Source organism: Mus caroli, unplaced genomic scaffold, assembly GCF_978045245.1.
Source record: "Mus caroli unplaced genomic scaffold, Mus_caroli_1 scaffold_8, whole genome shotgun sequence".
Lineage (NCBI taxonomy): Eukaryota > Metazoa > Chordata > Mammalia > Rodentia > Muridae > Mus > Mus caroli.
In genome coordinates, this window is record NW_028227263.1 from 129193638 (window position 1) to 129209804 (window position 16167).

General features: G+C 36.7%; 1 pseudogene across 1 annotated transcript in view; it reads left to right on the forward strand.

Annotated features, from left to right (window-relative positions):
* Positions 1–918: 918 nt before the first annotated feature.
* Positions 919–16167, forward strand: part of LOC147003502 (sulfotransferase 2A1-like) — a 34550-nt pseudogene continuing 19301 nt past the window's right edge. The window contains exons 1-3 of the transcript XR_015048013.1: positions 919–1137; positions 2205–2413; positions 5777–5903. The product of XR_015048013.1 is annotated as a sulfotransferase 2A1-like (transcript). The remainder of the gene's footprint in view (positions 1138–2204; positions 2414–5776; positions 5904–16167) is intronic.

The window sequence follows — 16167 nt, forward strand, 5'->3', positions numbered from 1 at the left end:
TTCTTTTTGCAACATGTGGTGACTCTGGCAAGGATCCACAATGGACCAAAATGTAGATAATAACATAAAGGTACACAACCCCAACTGATATATCTGAAATAAATCCCTACAACCTGAGAGGCTCACAGAAAAGGTCACAGAAGAGGATACAGAGTTCCCCCAAAGGCCAAGGTTCCTGTTGATACAATATGTCTCTCTTAGACACAACAGGAAAATAGACACATGAACTTTTAACAGTATAGTTACCCAAACAAACCAGCATAATGGCATTAGTAGGTATACTAAAGAGGCCAGGGGAAATTCTATATGATTTTACTATATAAGAAATACCTCATATCAGCTGTTGCTAAGATATGGAGAATAGGATGTGTCTGAAGATGAAATCTCACATTGATTTTTCTAATCTTAACTGCACACCTCAAGATGCATCACATATAAGCTCAAATGCATGGACTGAGTAGGTTGACTATACATGTGTGTTTATATAAATAGCAGCAAATGTTAAAGAAGAGATCAAAATTATGGGAAAAGGAGGGAAGGCTTTGAGGGGAAGAAGAAGGGCAGTTAATGTACTATGAGTTTCTCAAAAGCAACCACTATTTAAAAAAAAAAAAGAAATTCCATAGAATGGTTTTGTATGATCTCTTGTCATTTTTCTGTACATTCAAAATCATTCTGAAAGCTAAATTGTATTACTAGGCATTTTAAATTAACTTACATTTCTATGTCCTATTGCATCTTACTGAGTCTCTGATTTGAGGTCATGAACTTGGTCTCACAAATTGCAGAATGTTATTTGTACAACTTTAAAATTGCTCAATATAGTAACCTTTGACTGTAGGTTGCAATATTTATTTCTTCCTATAAGTAAATATTTCACAGCAAACAAGAGAATGTTAATGATTTTTTACCTGCACTATAAATCTTACCTCTCAGCATTTGCTATAAGCTGAGTAGGTGTGCTGGGCTGTAATCCTAACAGCACCTACAAGGAGCTATTCATGATGTCAGACTATAATTGGTTTGAAGGGATACCTTTTCCTGCCCTAGCATATCAAAGAGAAATTTTGGAAGATATCCATAATAAGTTTGTGGTGAAAGAAGAAGACTTGTTGATATTGACTTACCCCAAGTCAGGTAAGGATCATCAGTAAGACTAATTCTGAAGTGTATAAGGGAGGTTAGTACTTTGATCCTAATTCATTTTGTATGATGAGTAGAGTGTTCTATATATTAATGTGTAAAATGACTTGTGGGCATGGAGATTTGTGTGTGTTCCACTCTGTCTGACCTATGTGGGCCGAGGAGATCAGCTATGGCACCAGGACAATGATAGTGCGTGCTCCCTGAGGCAGAATATGCCATTGGTCCATTTCTCTGGGGTATAGATATAAGAGTGAGAGCGGTGAGATTAAATACAAGAAATAACATTAAGAGATAAAGGCATGTATGTGAGGATATTTGGAGAAGAGGACAGTTTTAAGTAAATTTACTATGGACCTTGTGCAGGACGTAGAAAGAATCTGAAAACTCAAGAAAGCATAAAGCAACATCATGGTAGTTTGGGGGTATGGATGATTGCTGTTTGGAAGAAGCACTGAACATTGAGTAAGTATTAGGTTTTTGACATTGAAAGAAAAATGACACAGAAATTCCATAGGCAGTGGGAATACAGGAAAAAAGTACCAGACAATATCTCAGAGAAGGAAGCTAGAGAAACATCCACTGACAAATGAGCACATAAACACAAATCAAGGGTGTGTGATAAATATGCACAAGGGAATTGATTCACTTTAAAAAGAAGAAGTACTCAGTCATATATTGCAGCCTGGGGGCATCTCAATGACAGTGAATTAAATTAAAGGAGGTAGTCTCAGCGGGCATGTGCTATGATTAAAACATTTTGAAATATTTGAGATACAAATTCATCCCACCAGAATGTAGAATGATGTTGGCCCAGAGCTGGAGGAGATATTCCATTGCCAGGTTGCTGTTTATTGAGTATAGGGACTCTGTTTTGCAAAATTAAGTCTAGAATATGATGAGTGAATATACTTTGCACCTATGTCACATGGACATTGTGAACACAAGTCTGTGTGCTTGAAATTAGGCAGCACTGTAAATTGTATGAGCATATATTCTACTTGAAGCTTTTTCACAAGTAATGTTGACATGAGTGACAGTCACTTTTCCTTTTCATTCAGGAACAAACTGGCTGATTGAGATTGTCTGCTTGATTCAGACCAAGGGAGATCCAAAGTGGATCCAAACTGTGCCCATTTGGGACCGCTCACCCTGGCTAGAGACTGATACAGGATACCCTGCATTAATCAATAAGGAAGGACCACGATTCATATCCTCCCATCTTCCCATCCATCTCTTCCCCAAGTCTTTCTTCAGTTCCAAGGCCAAGGTCAGTGTCCAGTGGTTGAAATTTTCTTTGACTAAACACTCTGAACTTATTTTACCTGACAAGTCCTGAAGGACTTTCTGAAATGTGAAGATGGGATTCTCATGCACTAGGTGATGCTGATATTTCCCCACCTCAGACTATATTAGATAGAGTACAAGGATGTGGACCAGCACACAGTGATCCTGGGCAGCTTTAAGAAATAAAGTGAAATATCACACTGAAATATTCATGAACTATATATAGGCCAAACAGAGTTCAAACTCTAATGTACAGATATAATTACTATATCATTGTCATCAAAGAGCCAATCTTACTTATAACATATACTCTAAGCCCTGTGGGTGAAACACCTAAGACACAATTGCTTATAGGGGAAACAAAATGACCAGGTATCAATGTTCAAAGATCAGTTATATATAAAGTGTCATCATGTGTCTAGCTGTCTATTAATATCAGTAGCCACAGGAATCTCCCATGAAATGGAAAGAGGATCAGTAGAAGGAATCAGAGATATCCACATACTGACCTATCACAGGTACTAGTTAGTAAGAAAGTTTTCTGTAAATCCCTCCATCCATTAAAGCTATAAATAGTTTATGCTGCAACTACAAAGACAAACTTAGAATAATCTCTCATTAAAATTGCACAATGAATTTGTGGCGACTCTTATATATGTGTGTGTCTTATCTGGATTTGGAAAATTTTGACAGGGGAAACTGAAGCTTAAAGAGATAAATTCTATATTTCTGGCAGAGCCTCTCAGAAGACAGCTCCTGACAGCATGCACTTCTCGGCATTGACAATAATGTCTTGGTTTGTTTACTGAATATGGGATGGATCCTCAGATGGAGCAGTATCTGTATTGTCTTTCCTTCAGTCTCTGCTCCAAACTTTGTCTCCATGTTTCCTCCCATGAGTTTTTTGTCCCCCCTTCTAAGAAGCATGGAAGTATCAACACTTTGGTCGTCCTTCTTCTAGAGCTTCATGTGGTCTGTGAATTATATTTTGGTTATTCTGAGCTACTAGGCTAATATCCACTTATCAGGTAATGCATATTATTTAGATACTTTTGTGATTGGGTTACATCACTCAAGATGATATTTTCTATTTCTATTAATTTTCCTATGAATTTCAAAGGTCATTGCATTTCAAAGGTTTTTGTTGATGAGTAGTATGCTATCTTGTAAATGTACCAAATTTTCTGTATCCTTTCCTCTGTTGAAGGACATCTGATTTATTTCCAATTTCTGTCTCTTATAAATATGGCTGCTATGAACATAGAGGAGCATATGTCCTTGTTATATGTTGTAGCATCTTTTGGGTATAAGCTTGGGAGAGGGTCCTCAGATAATACTTTGTACAATTTCCTTAGAAACTACCAGACTGATTTTCAGAGTGGTTATACCAGCTTGCAATCCCACCTGCAATGGAGGAGTGTTCCTCTTTTCCATTTGTCCTAATGACAGGGTTCATTGACTTACAGAAACTTTGCAATTTTATTAGGTCACATTTGTCAATTCTTGATCTTAGAGCATAAACCATTTCTGTTCTGTTCAGGAATTTTTCTTTTGTGTCCATATATTTAAGGTTCTTCCTCTCTTTATCTTCTAAAAGTTTCAGTGTGTCTGATTTTATGTGGAAGTTCGTGATACACTTGGAGTTGAGCTGTGTAAAAGGAGATAAGAATGGGTTGATTTCCAGTGTTCTACATGTGGACAGCCAATTAAACAGGCATCATTTGTTGAAAATGCAAAATATCAACTGAACATAGGAGTGTGGGTTCAATTTTGGATTCTCAACTCTATTTCATTAATCTACCTGCATTTCATTGTACCAATAGCATACAATTTTTTTTATCAGTATTGCTCTATAATACAGCAAGAGATCGGGTATGGTGATTCACTCAGTAGTTCTTTTATTGTTGAGAATAATTTTTGATATCCTTGGGAAGTAGGAGTGGATGGTTTGGTCAGAAAACACTTTCATTGAAGCAGGGGGAAGGAGATTGGATTGGGGGTTTCCAGGGAAGAGGTGGGAAGCTGAAAAAAGTGATAAGATTTGAAATGTATATAAAAATATCCAATAAAATATTTAAAATTTCTAAGAGGACTTAGAGAGATGGCTCAGCTGTTAAGAGTTCTGGCTTCTCTTGCAAAGGACCTCGGTTCAGTTCCCAACACACACATGGTGTCTCACAACTGTCTGCAACTCTAGTAACAGGGCATCCAACCACCTTTTAGGTGGTTTTGGATTTCTGTCCACAAATAATGTACAAAAATGAATGTGTGCACTCAGACATGAATAAATCAATATTTTTGAAGTTAAAAAGATGAGATCTAGAAGTATTGGTACAAAATATGAAGTGCCTTTTTTTAAAAATGATTACTTTGGGGGCTGGAGTTGTGGCTCCAGGATTAAGAGCAGTAACTGCTTTTCCAGAGGTACTGACATCAATTCTCAGCAACAACATGGTGACTCATGACCATATGTAATGGGATCCAATGCCTTTTGGTATGTTTGAATACAGCGACAGTGTACTCCTATATATAATATAAATATTTTTTTAAAAAATAATGATTTCTTTTAATTTTTTTCTTTTCGTTTATGTTTTGAAATTTTTATAATAAATTAGAATTATATACATCATTTTCCCCTACCATTTTCTCCCTCCAAAAACATTAATATATCACTTTTTTCTCTCTTTCAAATTTATGGTTTATTTTTTCATTAATTCGTGTTACATAAATATACATATACACATACACATACACATAACCATACATATACATATACATATACATATACCTATACATATACCTATACCTATACCTATACCTATACCTATACAAAATCATATACATATACATATACATATATATTCCTAAATATATTTCTATGTTTATGTATTCCTATATAGACATATATTTACATGTTTCTAAAGTATACAGTATATATTCATATTTAAATAAATAATCAATATATTCCTAAATGAATCTGTATATCCCTAAATCCTTCAGTACATCTTTCTCAATCACTACAGCATTACTTGTATGTATATTTTACAGGCTTGCCATTTGGTATTAGATAACCAATTGTTATTGTAATCTAGAACTGTCTAATCAGCCCGGTTTTTTTTACACTGTTAATGAACTAGTCATTTTGTTGTTCCATTTTTACAAATCATATAAAATTAGAAAAGGGGAATTATGACTATAGATTTTTTCACTTGTGTATATGTTTTGCCCACATGAAAATAACAAATGTTTTTAAAACCATTAGATATTAGAAAATTTCATGGAACTTAAGAGAGTTAAAATGTGAGGAATAACTGTTGACCTTCATTTACATCTTTATCCATTCAAGGCAATCTATCTCATCAGAAATCCCAGAGATATTCTTGTGTCTGGTTACTTTTTCTATGGTAACACAAACCTTGTGAAGAATCCAGGGTCACTCGGAACTTATTTTGAATGGTTCCTCAAAGGAAATGGTGAGTAATCTGTAAAATATAGGAGGTGGGAGAAACTCAGAGACATTTATTTCATTAATTAACTTATTAATTAATGATTTATTTATTCATATTACATATACTATTAATTAATTAACATCACAATATTCAGCACCCCTCTCCTCTTAATGATCTCTACTTGCAGCTCCTATCCCCATCCTCTTGTCTTCTAGAAAGGGATAGGTGTCCCTAGCGTACCTCCCTACCATGACACATCAATTCTCCCCAGGACTTAGTGTGTCTTCTCCCACTGAGACAAGACAAGGCAGCCCAGATAGAGGAATAGGATCCACAGACAGGAAACATGTTCATGGAGAGCCCCAGCTCCAGTTGTTGGGAGACCTGCTCGAAGACCAAGTTGCAAATCTGCTACATATGTGCAGGGCCCCAAGGTCTAGCTCTTGATCGCTTTTTGTTTGGTGGTTCGGTTTCTGAGAGTGTTAAAATGTCCAGGTTGGTTGACTCTTCAGGTCTTAATCTGGGGTTCTTAACACCTTTGGGTCCCTCAATCCTTTCCCCAACTTTTCCAAAAGACTTCCACAGCTCTAACTAATGTTTGGCGGTGGATGTATACAATCTCTTTTACTCAGCTGCTGGGTGGAACCTCACTTATTCTGGGCTCTTGTAGGCATGCATATCAGAGTAATAGTGTCATGGATTGTTTCTTGCCCATGGTGTGTGTCTAAATTTTGGCTAGTCAATAATTGCCCATTTTTTCCATCTCTGCTCCATCTTTGTTTCTGGACATCTTCTGTTTAGAACACATTTGGGGTCAAAGGTTTTCTGAATGTGTTGCTATTCTTATCCCTCCACTGGGAATCCTACCTGCCTACAGGAGGTGGCATTTCAGGCTCCATGTCACTTACTGTTAAGAGTTTCACATAGAGTCACCACCATAGAGACTCTGGAATCTCCCCAGTTCCAGGGCTCAGAGAATTTTTTTTTTAAAGACAAAGTGAGAGATAGCTTAGGTTGGCCTTGAATTTTCTATATTGAAGTGTGGTTCCTTCTTCTGCTACCTCTCAAGATCTAAGACTAAAAACACCTACTGTATATTCTATTTAATTGGTGCTGGGGCTCAAACCCACAATTTCATATATGATACCTAACTTGCCTGCATCTCTAGACCTTTAATATTCTGTAGGTTCCATTTTATCTCTATACATTCAACAAGTCTATGGGCCCAGGAGTCATCATCATTTGAACACTGATTGTGAAGTCTTTCTGTTCTCACATGCCACTACAGTGCAGGATACAGTCACAGATTGCCCCATGTCATAATATTTAAGCATCATTTGGAGTATCTAGTCTTTACAGACCTAATCTTGATATTGACATCGGTCATCATTTGATTAAGAAGTGGCCCACATAGGCCCCCAAATTTCAACACTTGGTTCCCAATTGGTGGCACCTTTTCAGAATGTTTATGAGGCACAGCCTGGTTGGAGAAAGTATTCCATTCAAGGCGGGCTTTGAGACAGTAAACACTCAAACCAATTCCAGTACACTCCATTTGATTCCTGCATGCAGTTGAGAAAATGAAATCCCAGATTTCACTTCCTATCGTTCTACCTGACACAAACAAGCTCTCTTTTCCTTAAATTGCCTTTTATCATGGTGGTTTATCACAGAACAGAAAAATGAGAAATGCTGCTTATTTCCTACTATGCTTCTCATTTGTCTATTTTCTTAGTCTTTTTGTAATGGCTTCTTATACATCTTATAAATTAGCGTGATCATCCAGCATTTTCTTAAAAGACATCTTTCTATATATTGTAAATCCTAATCTCCTATTTGTCTCTAAAATATTTTCAGAGGTGGGGTGGTGGATTCTTGTTACGCTGTTTTGATTTATATTCTTATTGAAATATATTAATCACATATAATAAAGTGTTTTATTTTTGATGTTTCCATACATGTATACAGGGATTTTGATCTCAGTGACAGCCCACTTACCATTCTTGCCTTTTCTCCATTCTAGCTGATTTTAATTCTTTTTCCAACTACCCCTTTCTTATTTTTTACATCTCTTATGATATATTTTCTTTATGTACATTTCAAATGTCATCCCCTTTTCTAATTTCCCCTCTGAAAATCACATATACCCACCATGATCTCCCTGTACCCCAACCCACAGAATCCCATTCCAGGTCCTGGCATTTCTCTATACTGGGGCATAGAGCCTTCACAGGACCAAGGGCCTCTCCTCCCATTGATGATCAACTAGGCCATCCTCTGCTACATATACAGGTTAAGCCACAAATTCCACCATCTGTTTTCTTTGATTGTTGGTATAGTTTGGAGGAATGCTGGGGGTATTGGTTAGTGCATATTAATGTTCCTCCTATGGGGCTTCAGACCCTTACAGCCCCCTGAGGACTTTCTCTATCTCCTTCATTGTGGAACTTGTGCTCAGTCCAATAGATGGATGACTGTGAGCATCCACTTCTGATTTTGCCAGGAACTGGAAGACCCCTCAGGAGACAGCTATATCAGGCTCCTCTCCGCAAGCTCTTGTTGGCATCTTCCATAGTGTCTGGTTTTGGTGGTGGTTTATGGAATGGATCCCCAAGTAGGGCAGTCTCTGGATGGTCATTCCTTCAGCCTCCACTCCGAAATTTGTCTATGTAACTCCTTATATGGGTATTTTGTTCCTCATTCTAAAAAGAATTATGAGACTCTGGGCTAATGTCCACTTATCAGTGAGTTCATATCATGTGTGTTCTTTTGTGATTGGGTTAACTCACTCAAGATGATATCCTCCAGATCCATCCATTTGTCTAGGAATTTCATAAATGTATTGTATTTTTTCAATATTTATTATATATTTTCTTCAATTACATTCCAAATACTATCCTGAAAGTCCCCTATACCCTCCCCCCTGCACTGCTCACCTACCCAGTCACTCCCACTTCTTGGCCCTGACGTTCCCCTGTACTGGGACATATAAACTTTATAAGACCAAGGGGCCTCCCTTCCCAATGATGGCTAACTAGACAATCTTCTGCTACATATGCACCTAGAGACTTGAGCTCTGTGGGTACTGGTTAGTTCATATTGTTGTTCCACCTATAGGGTTGCAGACTCCTTCAGCTACTTGGGTACTTTCTCTGTCTCCTCCATTGGGAGCCCTGTGTTCCATCCAATATATGAATGTGAGCATCCACTTCTGTATTTGCCAGGCACTGACATCACAAGAGACAGCTAGATCAGGGTCCTTTCAGCAAAATCTTGCTGGGATATGCAAAAGTGTCTATGTTTGGTGGTTGATTATGGAATGGATCCCTGCATGGGGCAGTCTCTGTACAGTCCATCCTTTGGTCTCACCTCCAAACTTTGTCTCTGTAACTCCTTCCATGGGTGTTTTGTTCCCTATTCTAAGGATGAATGAAGTATCCACGCTTTGGTCTTCCTTCTTCTTGGTTTTCTTGTGTTTTGAAAATTGTATCTTCAGTATTCTGAGATTCTGGGCTAAAATCCACTGATCAGTGAGTGCAAATCAAGTGAGTTCTTTTTTGATTGGGTTACCTCACTAAGGATGATATTGTCCATTTACATCCATTTGCCTAAGTATTTCATAAATTCATTGTTTTTAATTGCTGAAGTGTACTCCATGTGTAAATGTACCACATTTTCTGTATCCATTCCTCTGTTGAGGGACAAATGGGTTCTTTCCAGCTTCTGGCTAATATAAGTAAGGCTGCGATGAACATAGTAGAGCATGTGTCCTTATTACCACTTGGAACATCTTGGTATATGCCTAAGAGAGGTATTGCTGGATCTTCTGGAAATATTATGTCCAATTTTCATAGGCATCATCAGACTGATATCCAGAATGGTGTAAAAGCTTGCAATCCCACCAAGTGATGGAGGAGTAATCCTCTTTCTCCACATCCTGGAAAGCATCTACTGCCACATGGATTTTTGATCTTAGCCATTCTGACTGGTGTAAGGTGTAATCTCAGGGTTGTTTTAATTCGCATTTGACTTAGGATTAAGAATGTTGAACATTTTTTCAATTATTTCTCAACCTTTTGGTATTACTCAGTTGAGAATTCTTAATTTTAGCTCTGTACCCCATTTTTAATGGGGTTGTTTGATTTTTTGGAGTCCAGCTTTTCAATCTCTTTGTACAAATTGGATATTAGTCCTCTATCAGATTTAGGATTGGTAAAAAAAAAACTTTCCCAATCTGTTGGTGGCTTTTTTGTCTTATTGACAATGTCTTTTGCCTTACAGAAGCTTTGCAATTTTATGAGGTCCCATTAGTTAATTTTTGAACTTAATGCACAGGCCATTGCTGTTCTGTTCAGGAATTTTTCACTTGTGCCCATATCTTCAAGGCTTTCCCCACTTTCTCCTCTATAAATTTCAGTGTCTCTGGTTTTATGTGGAGTTCTTTGATCCGCTTAGACTGGAGTTTTATACAAGTAGATAAGAATGTATCAGTTCGCATTCTTCTACATGAAAACTGCCCGTTGTGCCAGCACCATTTGTTGAAAATGCTGTCTTTTTTCCACTGGATGGTTTTAGCTCCCTTGTCAGAGATCAAGTGACCATAGGTGTGTGGGTTCATTTCTGGGTCTTCAATTCTATTCCATTGATCTACCTGTCTGTTGCTGTACCAGTACCATGTACTTTTTTATCATTATTGATCTGTAGTACAGCTTGAAGTCAGGCATGCTGATTCCACCAGAGGTTCTTTTATTGTTGAGAATAGTTTTTGCTATCCTAGGTTTTTTACTATTCTAGATGAATTTGCAAATTGCCCTTTCTAACTCAGTGAAGAATTGAGTTGGAATTTTGATGCGGATTGCATTGAATCTGTAGATTGCTTTCAGCATAATAGCCATTTTTACTATATCAATACTGCCAATCCATGAGCATGGGAGATCTTTCCATCTTCTGAGATCTTCTTCAATTTATTTCTTCAGAGACTTGAAGTTCTTATCATATAGATCTTTCACTTCCTTAGTTAGGGTCACACCAATATATTTTATATTATTTGTTACTATTTTGAAGGGTGTTTTCTCCCTAATTTCTTTCTCATCCTGTTTACCCTTTGTGTAGAGAGTTAATTTTATATACAGCTACTGCACTGAAGCTGTTTATCAGGTTTAGGAATTCTCTGGTGAAACTTTTAGGGCCACTTATATATACTACCATATCATCTGTAAATAATGGTATTTTGACTTCTTCTTTTCCAATTTGTATCCCCCTTATCTCCTTTTGTTGTAAATTGCTCTGGCTAGTACTTCAAGTACTATATTGAACAGGTAGGGATAGAGTGGACAGCCTTGTCTAGTCCCTAATTTTAGTGGGATTGCTTCCAGCTTCTTTCCATTTTGTTTGATGTTGGCTACTGCTTTGCTGTATATTTCTTTTATTATGTTTAGTTATGGGCCTTGAATTCCTGATCTTTCCATGACTTTTATCATGAATGGGTGTTGGATTTTTCAAATACTTTCTCAGCATTAAACAAAATGATCATGTGGTTTTTGTCTTTGAGTTTGTTTATATAGTGGATCACATTGACGGATTTCTGAATATTGAACCATCCCTGTATCCCTGGGATGAAGCCTCCATGATCATGATGGATGATCGTTTTGATATGTTCTTGGAATCGGTTTGGGAGGATTTTATTGAGTATTTTTGCATTGATATTCATAAGGGAAATTGGTCTGAAGTCCTTTTTCTTTGTTGGGTCTTTATGTGGTTTAGGTATCAGAGCAATTGTGGCTTCGTATAGTGAATTGGATAGACTACCTTCTGTGTCTATTTTGTTGAATAGTTTGAGAAGCACTGAAATTAAGTCTTCTTTGAAGGTCTGATAGAACTCTGCATTAAACCCATCTGTTCCTGGGCTTTTTTTTTTGGTTGGGAGACTATTGATGACTGCTTCTATTTCTTTAGGGGAAATGTGACTTTTTAGGTCATTAATCTGAACCTGATTTAACTTTGGTACCTGGTATATATCTAGGAAATTGTCCATTTCATCCAGGTTTTACAGTTTTGTTGAGTATAGCCTTTTGTAGTAGGATCTGATGATGTTTTAGATTTTCTCAGGTTCTGTTGTTATGTCTCCGTTTTTATTTCTGATTTTCTTAATCAGGATACTGTCCCTGTGCCCTCTAGTGAGTCTGGCTAAGAGTTTATCTATTTTGTTGATTTTCTCAAAGTACCTGCTCCTGGTTTCGTTGATTCTTTGAATACTTCCTTTTGTTTCCACTTGGTTGATTTCAGCCATAATTTGATTATTTCCTGCTATCTACTCCTCTTGGGTGAATTTCCTTCCTTTCCTTCTAGAGCTCCTAGGTGTGCTGCCATGCTGCAACTGTATGCTCTCTATAGTTTCTTTTTGGAGTCACTCAGGCCTATGAATTTTTCTCTTAGGACTGCCTTCATTGTGTCCCATAAGGATGGAAAAGTTGTGGCTTCAATTTCATTAAACTCTAAAAAGTCTTTCTTTCTTGATTTCATCCTTGACCAAGGTATCAATGAGTAGAGTGTTGTTCAGTTTCCACATGAGTATTGGATTTCCATTATTTATGCTGTTTTTGAAGATTAGCCTTAGTCCATTTTTATGTGATAGGGTGCATGGGATAATTTCAATATTTTTGTATCTGTTGAGCCCTGTTTTGTCCCTGATTATATGGTCAATTTTGGAGGAGGTACCATGAGGTGCTGAGAAGAGGGTATATCTTTTTGTTTTATGATAAAATGTTATATATATTTTTTTTTCAGATTTTCTGTTAGTTTCCATGTGTCTCTGATTTGTTTCTGTTTCCAGGATCTATCCATTGATGAGAGTGGTGTGAAGTCTCCCACAGTTAGTGTTTGAGATGCAATGTGTCCTTTGAGCTTTACTAAAGTTTCTTTAATGAATGTCTGCCCTTGCATTTGTAGCATAGATATTCAGGATTGAGAGTTAATCTTGGTAGAATTTAACTTTGATGTGTATGAAGTGCCCCTCCTTGTCTTTTTTGATAACTTTGGTTTGGAAGTCGATTTTATTCGATATTAGAATAGCTACTCCAACTTGTTTCTTCGGACCATTTGCTGGGAAAAATTTTCCCAGCCTCTCCCTCTGACATAGTATCTGCCTTTTTCCCTGAGGTGGGTTTTCTCTAAGCTGCAAAATGTTGGGTCCTTTGAAGGCCTGGATTCATGGAAAAATATTGTGTGAGTTTGGTTTTGTCATGGAATACTTTGGTTTCTCCATCTATGTTATTGAGAGTTTTGTTGGGTATAGTAGCCTGGGCTGGCATTTGTGTTCTGTTACGGTCTGTATAATATCTTTCCAGGATCTTCTGGCTTTATTAGTCTCTGCTGAGAAGTCTGGTGTGATTCTAATAGGTCTGCCTTTATATGTTACTTGAACTTTTCCCCTTACTGCTTTTAATATTCTATCTTTGTTAGTGCATTTGATATTCTGATTATTATGTGTTGGGAAGAATTCCTTTTATTGTCTAGTCTATTCAGTGTTCTGTAGGTTTCTAGTGTGTTAATGGTCATCTCTTTCTTTAGGTTAAGGACGTTTTCTTCTATAATTTTGTTGAAGATATTTGCTGGCCCTTTAAGTTGAAAATCTTCATTCTCATCTACTTCTATTATCCATAGGTTTGGTCTTATCATTGTGTCCTGGATTTCCTGGATGTTTTGGGTTAGGATCTTTTTGCATTTTGCATTTTCTTTGATTGTTGTGTCCACGTTCTCTATGGAGTCTTCTGCATCTGAGATTCTCTCTTCCATCTCTTGTCTTCTGTTGCTGATGCTCACATCTATGACTCCCGGTTTCTTTCCTAGGGTTTCTATCTCCAGAGTTGTCTCCCTTTGGGTTTTCTTTATTGTTTTTACTTCCCTTCTTTTGATCTTTGATGGGTTTGTTTAGTTCCATCACCTGTTTGGTTGTGTTTTCCTGAAATTCTGGAAGGGATTTTTGTGTTTCTTCTTTAAAGGCTTCTACTCATTTAGCAGTGTTTTTGTGTAATTCTTAAGGGATTTTTGTGTTTCTTCTTCAAGGCATTCTGCCTCTTTAGCCATGTTCTCCTATATTTCTTTAAGTGAGATATTAATTTCCTTCTTAAAATCATCTACCAGCATCATGAGATACGATTTTAAACCTGAATCTTGCTTTTCAGATATTTTGTGTTATCCAGGACTTGCGGAGGTGTGGATGCTAGGTTCTGAGGATGGTGAGCAGTCTTGCCGTCTATTAGTAAGAATCTTATGTTTGCCTTTAGCCGTCTGGTAATTTCTGGTGTTAGTTGTTATAGCTGTTTTTGATTGTAGCTTGTTCCTCCTGTGATTCTGTTTGCTTCTGTTAGCACTCCCGGGAGGCCAGCTCTCTCCTGAGTCTCAGTGGTCAGAGTACTCTCCTCTGACATGGAATGAGCACTGATGTCTGGAGCTCAGATCTGCTTCCTGGCTGAATATGAAGGCCCGAAAAGGGGCCTGTCCCAGAAGCTATGTTGCTTTTGCAGTCTGCAGGCTCTCCTATGCAGACTGGTCTCTGAGGGACCTGGGATACAAGATCAACTTCATTGTCTTTAATAGCTGCATAGTACTCCATTCTGTAAATTTACCACATTTTCTATATCTATTCTTCTGCTGAGGGATATCTGGGTTCTTTCCAGCTTCTGGCTATTATAAAGATGGCTGATCAGCAGATAAAAAAAAATTGAAGTAATCCCATACATCCTATCACCATAGACTAAGTTTGAACTTCAATAACAACATAAATAATAGAAAACCCACATAAAGGTTGAAGCTGAACAACACTGTATTCAATGATAACATGGTTAAGGAAGAAATAAAGAATGAAATTAAAGGCCTTTTAGAGAATAATAAAATGAAGCTACAACATACCTAACCTTATGGGACACAATGAAAGCAGTCTTATGAGGAAAACTAGTGTCTATATTTTAATAGGGCATTGTGAACTTCCAGGTTTACTAGAAACTGAATCCTTGTCTTATAGAAAACAGGGGATGCTTTGAACTGCTGAGCCTCCTCACATATGTACCTCATTAATTGTTTCAAATGCAACATTTATCATACACACACACACACACACACACACACACACACACACACATATATATATATATATATATATATATATATATATATATATATATATATACATATATTCATCCATATCTTTTATGTTTTCAAGCTTAGTGGTATATGATTTTTAAGGTAAACTCTAAAATTTTTCTTAATTTCATTTGTGCTGTGATAATGACTCCTCTTTTGTGTTTTACTGTATTGCTTTTGGCATTTTGGCATTTGCTATTCTTTTGGTGAGTTTAGATAAGATTTGATCAATATTCGTTATATTTTGAAAAATATAACTGTTTCATCAACTCCCTATATTGTGTTTCTTGTTCCTGCTGTTCCCTTCTTTAATTTCTACACTGAGGTCACTGATATCTTTCCAGCTACTAAGTTCGCTGTTTGCTTTGTTCTTTTTCCAAATTTCCATGTTGAACATTAACTATTGTATTAGAAATCACCTTGATTTCTTAATGAAGGAACTTTGAGCTTTAAATGTCCCTGTTAGGGCTGTTTTCATTTTATTCCATAGGTTAAATGCTGTTTTGTTTCCATCTTCATTTGATTATATGAGTCCTTTTGTTCTTGACTTCTTCATCATTCACTTGTGAGTTGTTAAATCTCCGTGAGTTAGTTTGCATTCTGGAGATTCTCTTTTTATTTATTTGTAACCATTTTATTGTTGCTAAGTAGAATATAAGAAATTATTTTAATTTATATTGGTCAATAATTTCTTTATATATATATTTGAGTGATAGCTCCATAGGCTTCTGAGAACAATGTGTATTCTACACTGTTTAGATTTAGTGTTCTATAGATGTTTGTTAAGCCTGCTTTATCCGGGACATCATTTAATATTGTTTATTTTTTAATAAGATGATGTGTTAACCATTCAGAGTAAGACTACTGTTTGTTACTGTATATCTAGTAGTATGTTCTGTGTAGAACTAGGTGTACCTGTGATTACAACTGCCCTGTCCTTTCCATGCATTATTCCTTTAATCAATACAAAACGATGTTTATCATTTCTCACCAGAATTGATTCAAGTCAACTATGATTTTGTAAGATTACATCAGCAATATTTGCTTTTTCTAGTTCCATTGGCCTGAAACACTTTGGTTAATCATTTCATTATTAGCTCTCATCTATTTTTTATGATAACATACAGCAAATATATACTTCCCTAAA